This window comes from Belonocnema kinseyi, chromosome 4 (assembly GCF_010883055.1).
Source record: "Belonocnema kinseyi isolate 2016_QV_RU_SX_M_011 chromosome 4, B_treatae_v1, whole genome shotgun sequence".
NCBI lineage: Eukaryota > Metazoa > Arthropoda > Insecta > Hymenoptera > Cynipidae > Belonocnema > Belonocnema kinseyi.
In genome coordinates, this window is record NC_046660.1 from 99,816,901 (window position 1) to 99,836,534 (window position 19,634).

The 19,634-nt window shown below is 32.5% G+C and overlaps 2 protein-coding genes and 1 long non-coding RNA gene across 3 annotated transcripts in view; 2 read left to right on the top strand and 1 right to left on the bottom strand.

Annotated features, from left to right (window-relative positions):
- The window catches only part of LOC117171781, a 31,040-nt gene extending 26,484 nt beyond the window's left edge, over window positions 1–4,556 (top strand). The window contains exons 2-3 of the long non-coding RNA XR_004466919.1: window positions 4,093–4,148; window positions 4,448–4,556. This is a non-coding gene — a long non-coding RNA (uncharacterized LOC117171781). The remainder of the gene's footprint in view (window positions 1–4,092; window positions 4,149–4,447) is intronic.
- Window positions 1–19,634, top strand: part of LOC117171777 (RING finger protein 17) — a 585,549-nt gene that overhangs the window by 455,528 nt on the left and 110,387 nt on the right. The gene's annotated exons all lie outside the window — the stretch shown is intronic.
- The window catches only part of LOC117171780, a 168,930-nt gene that overhangs the window by 112,431 nt on the left and 36,865 nt on the right, over window positions 1–19,634 (bottom strand). The window lies entirely within an intron of this gene.

Here is a 19,634-nt window from a genome sequence, read left to right on the forward strand (position 1 = left end):
ATGCTAGATTAATTACTAAATTTTCTACAAATATCGCAACTCCTTTTTCTAACTTGTTTACAAGTCTATTTTTAATCCATTTTCAGATGTACCGTATGATCACGTCCTTGACATTTTCATAAATTCTGCATATATCTAAATTTAATTTGCATTCCTATGATTTCTACTAATTTTGGTTAAATACTTTAGGTATGGAATTTTAAGGGATTTGAAGGATTTTAGGATATTCAAATACTTTTGACACTTTTGTTCATCCATGCAACTATTTTACTACTATTTCGGTTGTTGTAATATTTTTCATCTTTAAATTTTATGTTTGTTATTTTATGCGATATTGAATCGATTACGGGGACTGCAAAAAATAGATAAAAAATCTTAGTATTACAGAAAATTTCAAAGTATTTTAAAAAAGTATCCAAGGTATCACGATTTTAAACAATTATGTGATTTCAAACATTTTCAGGAATTTTAAAAGGGTATCAAAGTTGTGAATTGATTTTCACAGATTTTAAGCAATCTTGACGAATTTTCCAAAGATCTCAGAGGATTTTAACAGAGTTCTGGGAGTTTTTATGTATTTCAACGTATTTGAATGCTTTTGGGGTATTTTAAATGATTCGAAAATAGGTAACTCCACGGTGTAATATGTAAAAATTGCATGCCACTATTTTCTTACTCTCAAGAAAAATCCTGTTTAAACCAACCAGCATTTTGGTAAAATCATCTACACAGAGAAAAAGATATTGCACAATGATATCGCAAAATCTCTGTATTGAAATAAAGCGCAATATGATAACGTTCAAGCAGGTTCCGGAGCTTTTTAGGATATTATAATGCACTAACATCGCTTGGCGACTACTAGAACCCTTGTATATATATAATATAATAAAATAATAATATAATGTAAAATCTTGCAATATACGATATCACGATTTTGCGCTATTATAATGTGATAATTACGATATATAGCGCAGGAATTATGGAATATATAGCAATTCTTGCGATATCGTTTTCTCCGTGTAGTTTCTGATTGAAAGTTTTCTTATTAATGTTACCAGAAATTTGGGTAAATTTGACCAGAATTTCTGGTAAGCTTAACCAGGAATCTTTACCAAACATTTTTCTGGTAGCTTAGAAATACAAATTCTGGTCAACATATCCAGATATTCTGGTAAACTTACAAGATGTTCTGGTAAACTCTACCAGATATTTCGGTAGACATCGATTTTCCACTATTGAATTTCGATACTCTCCTACCTTCATAGACTCTTCCTAACTTCCTCTAAAATTACATGGACCACATGTTACATTTTCCCAAAGAAAATAATGTAACAAAAGTTTCCGACAGCAGAGTGCAGCAACTATGTTCTACTTCGCTAAAATTTCTTCTGTATAATCTATATGTGGATATATGTATGTATTAAGAAAAGGCGATAGATACGACACTCGAAGCAAAGGTAGCATATTGTTGATGCGTTCTGTTTCTAAAACTATTCGTTAATACTATTTTGTTCACGACTTTATGTAAAAATGCATGTATATCACTTCGTGAATTTCAAAACTCTCGAACATTCACTTTTCTTATTTATTGTCTACAATGTTAATATTTTCGAGAGTATTTTTCAAAGACACCCAAAAAGTATATGCTTGGTTTGGAAGTATTCCCGCACCACTGGCATTAAGAAAGATGACGCGCATTTTTTTCTTATAATTCACTTATAATACACTTCTGTTACCAGAATTATTAATTATAATATTTTTAACCAGAAAAAAAATCAACCAGAGTTGATTAACTAGAATTGTCTAGTCATATTAACCATAAGTTCGGAATAAAATAACTAGACATGTTTTAACAAGACGCGTCTAGTAACATTAACTGGAAATTTTTGTTGAGTGTACAATTTTTCACAATTTATGTTCCTATTGACACTATTTTGAATTTAAAAAATGACTGAAGCCTGTAAGGATTCTATTCAATATTTTACATTTTAATATATTTTTCTATGATGTTATGAAGTTTCATAGAACAATCTATATTAGATTTTACTATTAAATTTCTGTTTAACTTGTACAAATATGTATATTACACATATAGATCGCAAAAATCATTAACTTCTTATATAAAATAATACTCATTATTTCGACTTTCGAATCATGCTTTCGGTGTTAAAATCACCATTAAATAATAATAACATTTAATGAAAGACATTTTTCTGTGATCGTGATGCTGAGAGTATTTGCACGATGAAAAAAGAGGAAGCGAGCAGTAAATCACGCGAAGATAGAGATTGGAAAGTCTGTTTCCATTGCCCTAAGGTAGTACCATACTTGATATTATGCGGAGGGTTACAATTTAGAAAATGCCATATGTATTTCCTCGTGCGATTGCAAAGAGAATACAACTCAACGGAGTGGTAATGCTGAACTTATTTAATCATATATAATATTAGGGAGATATTTCAAACAAGGACTTTCATGTTAGCACCACTGACTCATTGTACTTTCCAGCAATGAAACCTATTGTACGAAAACTTGACACACCATTGTTAAATTTTAATGCCTGTGACAATTATTATCATTTTCAGAATTTCTCTCGCTCCCAACAAACATTGGTGTTTTCACGAGATTGGAAAATCAAAGCTCTTTGAATTAGGGTTATATTTTTTAACTATAATTAAATTTATACATAAAAATATTTCTTTCCACATAAAATATTTCTGATATCTTCAAGCCTCAAAATTAACGACGCTATTGACACTGCTTGGCACTTTTTTTATTATGCAACTATTTTACTATTATTTTGTAAAAGATAACGCTAATGCCACTATTATTCCAAATAGCTCGCTAATGCAATTATTCTTGCAGTTCGCCTTTAAACACTATTTCAAAATAATTTACGGAATTTCAATGGATTCAAAGAGATTTAAGTATAATTTACAAGATTCCAAGATATTTCAAGATTGAATTTTAGAAATTTAGTGAGGGCAACAGGCTTAAATCCAATAAATATTGGCGCTGCCTATGACTGGCCACAGCGGGACTTTTATCGGATCACATCTCGTTATTGTAAGAAATTTTGAATTTTAATTTTTCACTTCAATAAATCCAATTTTCTCTTCTCCAAGACACAGGCACAAAATTAGCAATCACAACTTAGAACAGAAAATCAAGAACAAATAAAACAATAGCCTTTTTGGGAAAATTGAGTTTAAAGGTATTCAAAAAAAACGCTGCATTTTGTTGTTCGGTTTTAATTTCTTTTAATTTTCTGGCTGATTTGAAAGTTTCGAAAGGTTTAAAACATTTCAAGAAATTTTACATTATTTGAGCGTTTTGTAAAACATTAATTAAAATATGGGTATTTCAATGGATTTTGAAAGGCTTTATCGGTTTTCCTGGATATTTTACTATTTTTTAAAATATGTTAAAAAAATGAGTTCGAGGCCGGTATCTTCTTTATATTTAAAAGTATCTGTTTGTGAAACTACACTGAAAAAAATGGTTAGTTGAGCCAACTTTTCAGTTAGTAAGATATGGTACTGCTATTTTATTAATTGATACTGCTACTTTATTAGTTGGCACGAAAATTCCATTAGTTGCAGTGACTATTCAGTTAGTATCAGCAACTAAGTAAATGTTCGTTCCAACTAACAAAATAGCAGTAACATATCTTATAAACTGAATAGTTGTCCCAACTAACACTTTTTTTGAGTGTGTGATACATCTGGTAATAATTGTCGTGTTCAGTCATGTACTCTTTCCTCCTACCTTGGTATAAACAATGAGCTCTCGACCACTTTTTACCAATGAAAATCAGGACAACTTGGTTATAAGAGGCTTTATGTTATCAGTGGCATATTTAGAAAGGAGAAGTGTTCTCCGTCAAAGAACTGTAGACATTAAGTCATCGATTCAAAGTTTTTAAAGTGGATACAATGGTTTCTTTACCTGCTCATTCCAGTCGATTCTTGTAAGATAATTCATATCCGTACGCATTACATTTTTACTGTTTTTTATCCTTTCATCTCTCTAAGTTTGGTTAGAAATTATTATTTTTAAATCTTTAATCGATTGTTTTCTTATTTGTTTCAGGTACGTTTCCATGCCATCGACGCAATTACAGAAAGATCTTGAATTCTGAAAAAGTAGTAAGCAAGCATTTCTATAACAATTCCCTTCTAACTCTATCTTTTTACTAATTTTATAGTTCACAAATTATTATAAGATTTTCAGCTTACAATGCGTATTTTATGTTCAAAATTGACAGATTTCACAAAACAAAAAAGCAAGTAACATCAGTTTTCAGTATCGATAAAAAAGCGGTGCTTATATTTTATGTTAATGGCAATAATGTTTTATGATGAAAGCGGACAAGTAGTAAACATAAAGTAAAACTTTTAAATGTGCGCGTAAATAATCTTCAGATTATACTTTTCATACCATGTAGTTATCTCCAAGTCCACTAGAATGCACAACCTTTAGAGACTAAAAAATATGTGGTCAAGGGCCCCAACAACGTCGCTACGGGCCTGCACCTGACCGGCTTCATTCATATCTTTAGAGGTAAGCTATTTACTTAAAAGAATTATATCAATTATATTTCGAGCCTCGTTCTCGAGATTATACTTTTCTTACCATGTAGAGGTTTAGAGAGAAACACACTATATTTTTCTTCTTCTCTATCTTTATATTTGTACACTTAATAGTTAATTGAACACAACTCGAGTATTAGGTATACGTATGAACATATGATGCAGGTTATAAAAATAAACGAGGTAGAAAAAGTTATTAGACATAATATAAAAAAATTATAAAACTATAAACGTGCACTTAATATAAAAATACAAGGCTTATTCTTTGGATAATACAGCCTGAGCAAATTCGACATTGCACAATCTAACAGGTCGATTGTATACATTCGAGAACATTTGCCACTGTGGAGTCCATCCAGCAGTCTTGCGAATAATATCTAGGCTAATTCCCCTTTGACGGGCTACCGATCTGGCGGCGTGACGGGTCGAGTGGCCCGAAAAAACATTTGTGTCTATGCCACTTTTTGTCAAAATTTGTTTTACCCACCTACTGATGGTTTTGGTAAGACCCTGGCTTATGAGGTCTTTTCAGGGAAAGAAATAGCTTATCAGTATCGCGTCGTAACTTTGATGAAGTTTCTATATATTTCAAAAGCGTTAAGGCCACACATGATTCGGACTTTGACCTGAGAAAAGGAACGATCAACAGAGGTTGATCCGTGTCTGGGGCCGAGGTTTTTAGAATGTCCTGAATTCTTATCAGTATTTGATCTGGTGTGACTAAAATGTTTTGTATTCTAATGCTTGCGAGGATTTGAGCTCTTTGGGCAGTTGCAAGGGAAAGCAGCATAACAGTTTTAAATGTTAATTTATCAAAGGGAAGGTTTTCCAAAGGAAAGAATTGAGCTATGTGGTTGAGTACTGTCGACACATCCCATGTAAAGGAATATTTTGGAAGAGATAGACTTAATTTGAAGACGCCTTTAAGGAATCTTGAAATAAATTGATCCTCCCCTATTTTATTTGTAGAAATTAAAGAGATTGCTAATCGGTATGAATTTAATGTGCCATAAGAGGCCCCGTCCTTATATTTTTTTATTAAAAATTTCAGCATTGATTTATTGTTTGGATCAAAAAAATTTAAATTTTCGTATGTACAAAATTGATGCCATTGATTAAATGCTACCTGATACTGGTTGAGAGTGGAATTTGATAGTGATGCTAAAATAATCTCGACAAATTCCGGAGGGTCCCTTTTCTTAGGAAAGCTTCCATGATCCTACCATCAATTCAAGTGTTTGCGCCCTGGGATGAGTCTTCCTCCTACAGGGAGATAATAATAAAAAAGCATTAGGCTTAAGCATTAAAGTTTGACCATTTAAGAGTTCATGAAATAGGGGGTACCAGGGTTGATTCGGCCAGTTAGGGATCACTACTATACTGGAAGACGTTTCTGCTTTAATCTTTTTCAACACTTTAATTATAACAGCAAAGGGGGGAAAAGCAAAAAAGTTATATCCCGACCAATCGAAAGAAAATGCATCAATTTCAACTGCTCCGGGATCCGGGAATCGTAAACAATAAGAAACACATTTTGTATTTTTGTTAGTGACGAATAAGTCAATATCTACGTTGCCGAAGATGTGAATAATTTTATTTAATGCATAATTTGCCAGTTCCCACTCCGTGTGCTCATTACCAATTCTTGATAAAGCAAAATCCATATGCATTACTGAAACCATCAGTGGCACCCCAGCCCGAGTCCGAAGCATCTGTAAAAATCGTTTTTTCGTATATTCCGTCCTTAAACGAACTTTTAGCATTTTTAATGCTTTTTTGCCACCAAATTAGGCCAGGCAAAAGATCTGGGGGTATCCTTATTTAAACGTCGTAGTTAAAGCCATTTTTCGAAAGCAATATATCCCTGAAATTTTCCATTTGTTTTAAATACAGCCAACCGTAGTCAATCCCGGGACAGGCGGCCACCAATTTTCCGATTAATTTAGAAAAGTTCTTAAGGGGTGTACAGAATTGACTAGAAAATCTGTGACCAGTTTACCCAAGGACAATCGCTTTTCATCTGTAATTTGAACAGAGAGATTTTTGAAATCAATCACAAAACCTAAAAATTGACATTTTTCGCCAGGTTTAAGTTACTTTTGCGCGTGTTAACTAAGAACCCCAAACATTGCAAAAGAGTCAAGGTTCTTTCAAAGTTTTTTGTACATTTATCAAAGTAATCCTAAATACAGAGGATGTTATCGAGGTAGATGACCGAAGCAAAGTGCTCAGCTCTAAGAAGCCCCATAACTGGCTTCATAACCTTTGTAAATATATAAGGACTAGTGCAAAGTCCGAAAGGCAAACAAGTGAATTGATATAATTGACCCAGAAATTGGAAGCGCAAGAATTTTTTACATGAATCATGAATCGGGACGAGGTAGAATGCATCAGACAGATCCAGAGAAGCCATAAAGTAGCCAGGAAAAACTAGATTTCTCGCTGTTCTTAGATCCTTCATTTTAAAATGTTCAGGATCTATACATTCGTTTAGACCTTTTAGATTTAATATGAATCTGTAGGATCCATCTGGTTTAGTTGCGAGAAAGTAGGGCGACAGAAACTGATTTTTGAGCGGTTTACAAAATTCAATGGCCCCTTTCTCAATAATAAAATTGATAGCATCTCTGTATCTGTCTAATTCATATTACGAGATATTTGTAATCGGTACCCTATGCTGGATAACTGGCCTGGCGAACTCTATTTTATGACGAGTAATATACTCTAAAATAAATGCGTTATCTGTAATTTTTCTCCACTCTTCAATACAATAGTTTAGCCGGCCCGCAACTTTACTTATTTCAATTATTGTTTTTTCTTCTGCTGCGGCAACTTGTTCTGAGACTCGGTCTTTAGAAACTGCTGTTTCTGGAAGAAAGGAGGTTTCTGGCTGTTTCTGAAGGATAAGCGAGGCCTGAAGGGAGTTGAACCTGCCGGACCGGGGACAGGCCCGAACCCCGGACGACGATTGAAGTTTTTTGGATTCTGTGTGTCGCTTATAGAAGGCTGCTGTTTTGCGTCCACAGTGCGCCTATCAATTTCTTTTGCCTGCTGTAGTTTAAATACAAGGTCATTTCCGAGAAGGTACGCATCGAGCGCCCTTTTCGCTACTGATTGTTTATTGTAAACTTCAGACAAAATTTGTAGAGAGTCGAAGAGATTCTCGAAGTGCTGTACGGGCCCAATGTTCTCAGTTTCGGTAATGAGGGTTGAAGTAACTGAGCCCACCGCCATCAGGGCTGAGCTAATTGCGTTCTGTATTTGCCTCTTGTACTCATCCCTCTTCTTGGCTTCAAGAGACATTCGCAACTCGATTGGGACATTCATTTTGGGAGCCTCCAAAAAATCTTCTCTTTTGTATTTAATTAGCAATTCTTCTAAATTTCTCCTCAAAAGACCTTTCTCTGTCTAAAATTTCAGCCTGGTCACAATGTTTGTATGTAGGGATAAATCCAGTGATTTTGATAAAGATGGATCTTCACCAAAGATGTCCTTAAAGCATTGATTTATTTCAGACTGGACACTGTCTACAGTCGATCTATTCGTTTCTCCTTTTACAGATTCTAAACATGAAAATGAAAGGAGAAAATATAGCACCATCTATGCTAATGTTCGTACCTATACATTGAATTAAAATATTAATGTCTTGCCTCTCGTGCAAGCTCATTAATTTAATTTGACCAAAACGTCTTGCCGCCCGTGCAAGCACATTTGGAAAAGTTCAAACATTAAAAAATGTTAACGGCTTGCCTCTCGTGCAAGCTCGTTTAAGCTCGTTTAAGCATGTTCTAACATGTCTTGCCTCCAGTGCAAGCTCGTTAGAAAAAATTGCGCGTTAACGCAGAGCACTGTGCAACACTGCGTAGAACTCTTAACAAAGAGTTATTATATTGAAAAACAATGTATAAAAATTACATTGTTTAGAACATTCACCGACGGCTAAATCAAAAAGATCACCATAGTCGTCCTCGAATCAAGGATCTCAGGATTCACTCTTTTTCTACTCATAGTTAAATAAATCACAATCACAAAGAAAGTAACACGGAGATTAACATAAAACACTTCCGCACTCTAGCGCACAACAAAGAGATAAGAATGAAGCCGGTTAGATGCAGGCCCGTAGCGACGTTATTGGGGCCCCGCCCACATACTTTTTAGTCTCTAAAGGTTGTGCATTCTAGTGGACTTGGAGGAAACTACATGGTAAGAAAAGTATAATCTCGAGAAAGAGGCTCGAAATATAATAATGCACTAATATCACAGAATAAAATAAAGTTAAATTTTGTTGCTGTCGTCTGCTACAGCGACCTTAGCAGCTATGAGGAAAAGGCAGAGTACGTGTGAGTTCGAGCTATAAATCGGGACACCAGATTTAAAACAATCACAGAAAAAAGTAAAAAATTTCTGTAGGTAAGACCTGCAACGGTTAATGATTAAATGCATTTCGGCGAAAGTTTCACTGAGGTTAGAATATCATTTAGCAAAAGCGCAAAATGTAACTGACAGATGGGAATAATCCCCATTTCTCTCAAATTTAATGAAGTTAAACGAGGCTAGATAGCGCTGGCGTACTAATTGTCGCTACACTTCGAATAAAAATGGAGCCAATATAAGATGAAAGATTATCCAGGCAAGGTTAAAAATCGAAAATTATCTTATATTCATGTAAAGTTTATCTGGCAAGGTTAATTTTTGTTCCGGCGAATCTTTCACCTGGAATCGATGTAAAATTTATCTTTAATTTTTTCTGTGATCGCCTGCTGACTACTCGAACCCTCGCGAGATCACAAAATAAGAAATGCAATGTGATAGCGTAATAAACTTACATTCTTACGTTATAGATTGTACAATTATGCGGTATATAATGTAAAAACTTGCAATGTACGATATCGCGATTTTGCGCTATTATAATGCGATAATTACTATATATAGTGCAGGAATTACGGTATATATTATAATTCATGCGATATAGTTTTCTCAGTGCAGAAGAAGAAGTATTGCTGGGTAAATTTTATAATTTTTAACGTCAAAAATTTGAGATAGCTCAATATCGATCACTTTCCATTTCAAATTATTAAATTTGGAAACTTCTAAATTAAGAATTGGTTCATTGCACACATTTTGGAATCGAAATTATTCAATGTTAAATGGGCAGTAGTTGATTATTTTTTTAATTTCAAATAGTGAGGTGTCAAGAAAAGCAACAAAAACCAAGATTTTCGTTGTTTCAACCAAAGTTTGACTGAATTAACCGAAATTTTTTCCATACATGATCAGAATTGGTTAAAACTGGTTATTAGACCAGAGAAAATCCGATGGATTAACATTCACTGCTCTATAAAAATTGAAAGAATGGTTTGATAATGTAATTCTTTCTAACAATCTACAGTGTATGTTTTGGAAAAGTTCTTTTTATTGAAAATAGTGATAGCTTTAGAATAATCTCTCACTCACTCTTTTCAATTATTTTTGTTGTGCTTTTGCGCCAATAATGAAGCCTCAGCTATTTTCTAAATTTTATATATTTTACATTCGAATTAAGTTCAATTTTCATAATTACTTGACAGAATAATGTTTTATCTGTCAGAAGATAAGTATTCCAATTAATTTTGCAAACATTAGGTGCCTGGCAGGTAATCTTGCACTCTTGGGTTTGCAAAACTGTTTTCTGCATACTTTTTCTTTCATGCAACATACATTTTCAACAATTGAGCTTTTATGCAAAGAAAAATTAAAATGGCCGACAGTCTTGCCGCGGTCTACCCTGTTAACAAAACTTTTTCGTATTCAATATAACAGTTTTCTCAGTGTGAATTTAAATTTTTTTTAATTGTACAGCTTTGAATTATTTAATTTTTAGTTGCTTTTCTTATGTTATTTTCATTTAAATCAGAATTAATGTTCATTTCAATCATTTTATTAGCAATGACTATAAAAATAATCTCTTAGACAAAAATGTCTAACAATTAATAGTAATTTTCACTGCAGTTAATTAGTGTATACATTTTAACACTTTTGAAATGGTCTTACTCTCTCAAGCTGACAGGACGTAACGCATCATAAGACTTTCTTCTTCCATTTTTAGGGTAAATATTTGAACGCTCTCTATATAAAAATGATAGGGATCTAGTGAGAAGAGAAAAAATGTAATCATATTTTAGCTCGTGCTTTGAATTGGAAGGACTTTGAAAGATAGTGATTAACTCGGTCTCTGTGGAAGCCCTCGGGAATTGCGCGAGATGCGTTACTCGACGTAATTAACGGGCGCATACCTTGAATAATATATTGTCGTATACTGGGCACGCAGGACTGACTCCTTTATGGCAGCCGAAAGTTTGCGTCGCAGCGAATTTCCCCATATGAGGTAGGCCCGTCGGCGACATCGACGACGACAATGAAATCGGCGACGAAGACTCGAGAAAGTTTTGTTAAACTGGCAAGTATAATGCGATTCGCAATCTAATTATTGTTTATCCACCAGGAGGCAAGGTGACAGCATACTCCTTGCTGCTGTCGAGGGAGAAACCTTAACCGAAAGAAAACTTCCTGTGGCGATGATACAATTGTATCGCTATCATACACTTTCAAAGAACTTGCCTCCTAGTAAACTCAGTGTCAAAACGTATTAAATTTGACGAAAGTAATGTTTCAAAAATACCTTCTCGTGTGGCGCGATTTTCAAAACGTGAATCTAAAAGAATTTAGATGTAGAAAAGAGAATAATTAATACACGTAAAAATAAAGACAATTATTGACTTGTTACATAACTTTTTAGCAGAATGTAGTAAATTGCAATCGCTCAGTAAATTGTGTAACCTTGACCCACTTCATCTAAACAATTGTATTGGAAATGCAGGCATTAATTATAATTTGAAATTTTAGCATTTTGTAGATTTCAAATTTTGAATTATTACAATTTTGAATTTTGGAATCTTCACGCGCGCAGCCTAGAATGTTGCAGGTCTAAAATCATTCATTATTTTTATAATTTGATTTTATTTTGACCTATTCTAATTTCTTACTAACCAAAAATGTTGACTTGAAGTTTCGATTTTGCATGACATCTGAAACTCATGACGTCACGTAGATTATTAAAAGATATAAATATCATTGAATTGAGATGACAGTTGGCTGTTTCAAAAACAAAAATTACTTTATTCAAATAGATTATTGATTTATTGTTTTGATTTTTCAGTATTTTTCTGTTTGAACTACCAGCTTTTTCGTGTATCTTTTTTATATGATCAAGAAAGTGTTGATTTTTTCTGAAGTAGAGTGGTATTATTTACTCAAAACGAAATAAGCATAATTAAATGTGTACTGAGATCTCTAATCATAAAGTCTATAATATTATTGCATGAAATGTTAATATGGTAAAAACATTCATAGTTGGCCCCTCCTTAATAGTAAGCCACACGATCTCATTTGTGCATGGAAATAGTAAATGCAAAAATAAATATTGAAGGTACGTATTGTCCAAATCCCGTGTGGAAATAATTCCTGGCAGATTAAATTATTCTAGCGCCAGTACTGGATTGTTCGTGGCTGTCTGTTCACGCTAAATGAGATTGGCGCTCTTTTGGTGCCATCTAGACCTACTAGATAGAAAAATCCATCACACAGCTCTATGTAGACCCACTAATGTCGCTAGGCAGAATTTGACATCACATTAATATAAAAATTCCGTCTAAAATCTAGCTTGGCTCTAGAAAGTACTTCTATTTGGACTTTGAAAAAGAATGCGTCATTTAAAAACTAATTAATAAAAGATAACAAATTATATTGATTCCAGTGCTGAAATCAAAGGAAATAGAACAAATAAAGTTGCCTGTGTTGTCACTCCTGTCTCATAGTGCAGATTTGTTAATTTAATTCATCACTAAGTATCGATTGATCTGACGCACTATACCTTGTTTATTGGTAAACTATTGAATGAAAGACAAAGCTAATATAAAAAATCATTGCTGAATAAAGACATTTTATCGTTAGGTTTTCTAGGAAAGTAATTTACCTTTTCATATGACATGTATCCAGTACTCATGTACATTAAAATGACATATTTCCTAACCTCAAATATTATTCAGTGCTACCAACAGCACTCAACTTTCAACATGCCATGCAATTTCAAAACTGCTACCAAAAAAGTTGGCAACAATAACCGGAACCAGATTGCAAGAATCAGATGTTCGTCATGCCGCCATTCAGTGTAAATACGTTTCGTTTCGCGACCACGAGGTTTAAAGATTAGCAGCTTCTTTTTCGACGTAGGGGCGTTGGAATCAAGACCCCACCTCAAAACTGGATTTTCTCATTTTACTCCATAAATACTATAATTACATCTTTTCCAGATAATCAGGGCTTAGTCCACTTTCCATTTAAATCTTTATTTTGAATAGAACATTGGCTAATTCCAATAGTTTTTATATAAGGTGTTTTTTGTCTTACCCCAGCAATTGAAAAAAAAACGTCTCAGATGAAAGCTATTGAAATTAAACAATTTTTCACTCCAAATAAAAATTTGAATCAATGCAGGAATAGGCCCTGATGATTTAAAAAATATGTAATTCTAGTATTTATGGAGTAAAATGAAAATTCAATTTTGAGGTTGGCTCCTGCTTCCAAAACATTTACAATCAACACTTTCTTTTTTATCAATAATATTAGAAAACATTCTGACAAAAAAGCACATACAAGCTATATTCCATTTTTCTTACAGAAATCTGGCATTGGTTAATATTCCCAATGTAGCTCATGGTGCTTTTGTGTCAGGAATGATTTAATTATAAAAATTGGTATCAAATATGCCATCTAGGTTGCATCTAGATGTACTAGATTTTACTAGATTCAATAGAACGCGGCAGTACCGCTCTTGTAGATAGCGGCTAGACGATTGGAGCGTTACATTTGCGCACTGCCCCAGCATAGTTTCTCGAGATAGTGCCAGTATAGACTCGTGGCGGTCTAGGCTGGAACAGTATAGTGTCATGAATTTTTTCCACACGGGATGTTCTAAATTTCGTCACCATAGAGTACTAAGTAGTGACTTTGCATAATCCATTATTTAAATCAAAAGGCAAGCAGTGCGTCTGATTTTAGCGGTCATGACATTTATCGTTAGAATTAGCTAACTGCCAGACCCAAAGAAATAACCACGATTTCCATGTGCGTGCATATCGTTGTCTTTAGGTACGTTTTTTTAGAAGGTGTGAATGTAAAATCTATGCCATTAGACCAAATAACGAGAAAACGTTCGAAAAAATAGTTTTAGTAATAGCCAATCTATTGAATCCGAAAACATATGCTGTATTACCAGAGAAACTGAATATAAAAAGGAATTACAAAATTGCGCTAATTTCGAAGACTATCCTTCTTCTTTATCGATTTATCTAGCACAATATTGATGCTACGCGTTTCTCAGCAATGATTTCATGTGACTCACAAATAACATTTACACACATCTTTATTTTGCTCACATGTTTGACTTTTTAGAAGAACTTACGGGAAAAATGATAGGAGTCAAAAAGTGAAAAATACGCAGAATATTAATATGCGCGTATCAACTTTTTCCGGCCTAATAGTCTCTTTATACATGTGCAGAATTCCTGAAAATAAAACCCAGAATCCAACGAACAAATTTGGAAAACCACCACAAAATGTTCCTATTGAAATTTTAAAAAAGATAAAAATTTCCCTAAAAAAGAAGAGAAGAAATTTATTTTTTTTTTTAACAAAAATAAAAAGAGGCAAGAAAAATTATAAAGGAACCAACCTAATCTCCTTTCTTCTCTTTTTTATTTCTTTCGTCTTTTTTATGTTTATTATGATCAAATTACAATAAAAAACATTTATAAAAAATAATCACCAATGTTTCGGCACTCATACAGCAACCTTATCAAGGGGGAAAAAATTTGAACAGACAGAAACAGCGATAAAACCACGTTGATCCGTTCCTAACACGGCAGAATCAAATGAGGGTCTAAATTATAACCCATCACAAACATACCTGAAACATCCGGTGAGGGTCAAAAGGCAAACCGGTTAGAAACATACCTGAAATATCCATCATAAGCACATCAGAAATAGAGAAAGTAAAAGAAAATAAAGATTTAGAAAAACTCAGTGCTAAATATAATTAATCATACTAGCATAACTCTTGTTTAACCTGTCCAAATCAGTCTTTAAATTAATAGATAACTTCTTACTTTTTTGAATGTAAAGCATTTCCATTTTTCCTTTTCTCTGATTACTTTCACTATGCAACGTTTTAACATTATCACAATCAAAATCCTACTCGAACATCACTTTTGAGTTCCTCTATCCTAGTATTACGAAGGCAGTCTGCCCCACGTAAGTCATCTCACGAATTTTGCAAGTAATCTTGTAGATGTAGAGAACGCCCCCTTTTTCAAAATTATATAAAGGATCCTTGCAAAAAGTTATTATTGAATCCATTTGAAATGATATACGCAAAATTGTATGAATCCCAAACTTTCTCAACATAAATTTAATAGTTTTAGAAATTTGACCAAAAAATGGAAGAACAAAAGTATTAAAATAACTGTACTCCTTCAATTTTTTCTGATTATCTGCAGGGAAAAGAGTACTTTATTTGCTTTTGATTTGTTGAATTCTAATTGTAATATGTTTCTCAATTAACTTTTGTGGATAATGATTTAGAAAAAAGATATTCCTAACAATGTTCAAATTTCCTTTGTGAAATGAAACATGGGAAAAACCTAGAGCTCTGTCAGCTAAGTTTTTGATTACTGCAACTTTTTTTTAAAGGATGAGCAGAAAAGATATTAAAAATCCTACCTGAATATGTATTTTTCCTGTACTAATTAGTAAAAATACTACCATCCTGACCGTTAGTTACTTCTATGCCCATAAAAACTGATTTTAATATTCTTTTCTATTTCATGGGTAAATTGAAGTTTTGGCTAAAAACTGTTTAAAAACATGGACAACCATCTGCAACTTTGCTAAAGGAACACATAAAAAGGTATCATCAACATACCGAAAGTAAAAAGGCAAATCAAAATCTAACTTCTTGAAAGCAAATATCTTCAAATCCTCAATAACAATTTCCGCTAAAATCGGAGAAATGACTGAACCAATAAGAGTAACAAACTTTGTCTGTATAAAAACTATCCCTTTGATTAATTCTTTTTGACATCATCAAGTACATATTTTAATATTGTCCCATCTATTTAAAATTGCCCGTTAAACTATTTAAAGGGGTATATTTAGAAACATTGCAACAGCATCCTAAGAAATCATTGCATAATCATCCGGAACCGTTTTTTGAATAATAATTTTTCTTAATTCCCAGCTATTTTCAATATAATATTTTGATGTTGTGATCGATTCTTTGAGAATCAAATTAATGTTTTATGCCAAATATTTAGTGGGAGTATTAATAGTTGAAATAACTATTCTCAAAGAATAGATATCTTTTTGAGTCTTTCTCAAATCATTACATCTGGCAAGAACTATGCATTTAGTATGAATATCATTCAATCTTATATCTTTTCCTAAAAGTCCTTTCTTTCTCCAGTTGTCGTTGTTTTAACGGACTGTCATTTAATAAATGAAAATTATCATGATTGAAAAGTAAATTCTCCATTTCGTTAACATAATCTGATTTTTTCATACAAACAGTAATATTGCCTTTATCGTCATTAATGCAAATTATATCAGGGTTGCCGTGTATACTTGATTCAACATCTTTGACTATTTCCGTAATTTTTTTTGCCCTACTTTTTATCAGACGTTTACTACTAAAACCTCTACCTAATCTGAGAATATCTGTAACTGAATCAGGAATTTGAATATCTGTCAAATTTACAAACCAAGGATCCTTATCTTTTTCTTAAAAGATTATGTAAACATGCTTCTAATTCACTTCTGATTCTGGAAATTTTTGACTTAGAAAAATTAACAGGATTTGAAAAATGTTTGATCAGTAAATTTAGTAGTGAGAATTTAAAATTGTTTAAAGTATGTTGAAATTTTCAATTGCAAAAATTACTATGAAAGGCAAAATGTCAAAATTTGTTATCCAAGAAAAATATTTTTTTACGTAAAACATATTTTCTTCTACACTCAATTAAAAACTATTTTTGAAGAATATTGCCTCATAATTTTTTATTGATATCACACCATGATTTAACCTTTCTGAAGGCGCCAGAACCATCTGTAACTTTGATGTGATTAAAAAATTAAAAAAGTAAAATGAAAATTGTAATGTTTATCTTTTTTCGAAATTTCAAAAGGAACATTTTATGGTGTTTTTCCAAATTTTTTCGTTGGATTATTGGTTTTATTTTCAGGAATTCTGCACATTAATTTAATTGTTGGATGTTAAATAAGATTTTAAATACGATTTTAATCTAATTTAAAGTTCTTTACTAGTTTTAGTCTCTATATTGAGCGTTGTAATTGGCTCACTGTTAATATCGTTATCCTAAATAAATGGGATCGTTCATTCGCTTTTATTAGAATTCTGCTTACTATTGAAAAACTTCTTGCTGCAACTGTAAGTGCCACAAACAGCCCCAGTAGGCAAACCGTTGTGGTTATGACATCCAGACTTCCAATCGTCCCAAACATGCCAGAAAATATGATAAGAACAATTTGAAGTCTATATACGACCTTTTTTTTAATCGAATGTTTTCTTACTATTTCATCATCATCAATGCTATACGTACACATATGTAACCATACAAGATGTAAATGTATTCATTATAATGGAAATTTTATGAATTAATATGTAATTGATACTCACGGCTGCCTCAATTGCAGTCTCTTAAGTTTACTTGCAGTCACTTTTTTCAAATCAGCATACTAATCTATGATATCAAAATGATATTCAATAACACAATATTAGACTTAACACTCTTTTCCTCGCCTATTTCCCCCTTTTTAAATGATTCCTCCTTTCCCCTTATTTTTAAGAAATTTCCCCTTTCTCTTGTTTTTTTTGCTTAAATGTGAACTAAATTAATCGAACACAGTAAAAAGATACTACTATTTTTAATTGAAACTCAATTCTTTTTGAATGAAAAGTCTACCATAACATTTTTGGTCAAGAATTAAAGGGTTGCAGTACATAACTAGATGACCAACAAAATAGGAATTTTTCAGGAGAGCGAAATAACCTTCTTTAAATGCAAAATCACCATTAAAGATAAAAAAAGTTTACTCCCGAGCTGAAGTATTTCTAAATTAAGGCAAAAAAAGTATAATTAAAAAGTATTATCCAATGCCAAGAAAAGGAATGTTGGAGTTTACAATCGCAAAGTGACAAGAACCTAAAATTGGGACAGGCTTGGTTGCGAATTATGATAAAAAGTGCAATTTTCAGTTGACACAAAAAATTAAATCTTGCTGACGAGATATTGAGTTGCCAAATTGGGGGAAAATGATGTCGATCAGAAATAGTTAACCAATTCCGAGTAAATCAATTAAGAATTTGGAGGTTCATATTTTATGGTTTTTGAAAATCGTCTTTAGATGGAGACTAAAGATATATTTTTCAAATTTAAAAAGTAATAAAAAATTGCTCGCGAGATATTGAGAGGGCGAATAAGATGACAGATCGCAAGACAAAAATGTTATTTTATTTAAAAACGTTTAAGACAGGGAAGTTGGCCAGAAAAAGGTTTTAAGAAAAGGTAATAGATTAGGCATGTAAAAAAAAGATGGGAGACAAGTACAGAGAGACAGTTCTATGATTTTGAATTACCAATATTTTTATTACTAAATTAAAAATGAGCCTTTGAAAAAATTGTTTCACACGATATGTACATATTTGATTTTTGAAGACTTTTTTTATGCAAAAAGCCCATTTTCAAAAAAATGTTGGTTATTTAGTTCTGCACTGCAACCCTTCAATTAATATATTTCGGGTAAAAAATATATTATTTGGTTGAAAATTTGACGTTTTTATTCAAAATTCAACTATTTTCTTGAAGGAATATTGTTTGGTCTAAAATGAAAATGTTTTTTTGAAAATCCGTCGTTTTGGATACAAATTTTTTGTTTTGTTTGGAAAAATAGATGGAAAACCGTCACTATATCGACAACCTATATATAACCCAGCTATTCGAGAAACTGAACATCAATTTTAGAAGTGCATTATTTAGTTCGTTGCCAGTTCAGCTATCGGTTGACAAATCATCTTTCTTGCTTAAAAATTAAATTTTTTGTCCAAGATTTAACATTTTTAAAAGTCGAATTTGTTCTAAAACATTCGATTTTTCAGCTTTGAAACTCAGTTTTTTTTCTTAAGAGCCTTTTTTTGGCACAAAATTATTTCTAGAGCAAATTAATCTGTTATGGTTGTCGATCAAATAAATTGTATTAAATAAATGGATGTTAAGTGTTTCTTGTCTACTGGTCAGAAATCAAAATTGATAAATTATTTATTTGTTATCAGTAGACAAAAAGCACTTAAAATCAAGTTATTTAATACAATTTATCTGTTCGACAGCCATAACATAAAAAATATGAATATTTATAAAATGTTGATTTTTGACAAGTAGACAAAAAACACAGCATCAGTTTACAGTGAAACTCTTCTATAGCCCCGATTTCGGGGCTGACGATTTCTGGCAACGAACTCATTATAGCTTGCTCCGCTTTTGTTTGTTCACGCTTAACTGCTCGTCTGAGTGACATCCGCAGATCCCGCGCAGACCTGGTACACCTACATGCGGCGCGACGTCAATTCCCGGAAAGACTATAGAAGGGAGGGCTATTAAAGATCACTGTTAGAAATGTGTTGAAAATTAAACCACTTTTCAACCACTTTTGTGGTTGAAATTTCGTTCATTCACAGAATTGAAATAAAATTGAATCAAATGTAGTTGAAGAACGTTACGAAGTTCTGCGACTACTTGTTTGTTTCGTAAAATCCATGAAATGAATAAAGGACATATTATATATACCAGGTGTATACATATGAAACCGGTATTTTTTCAAGAAAAAAACACATTTATTTCAAGAGAATGATAACAAATATTTTATTCAAAGTATGCG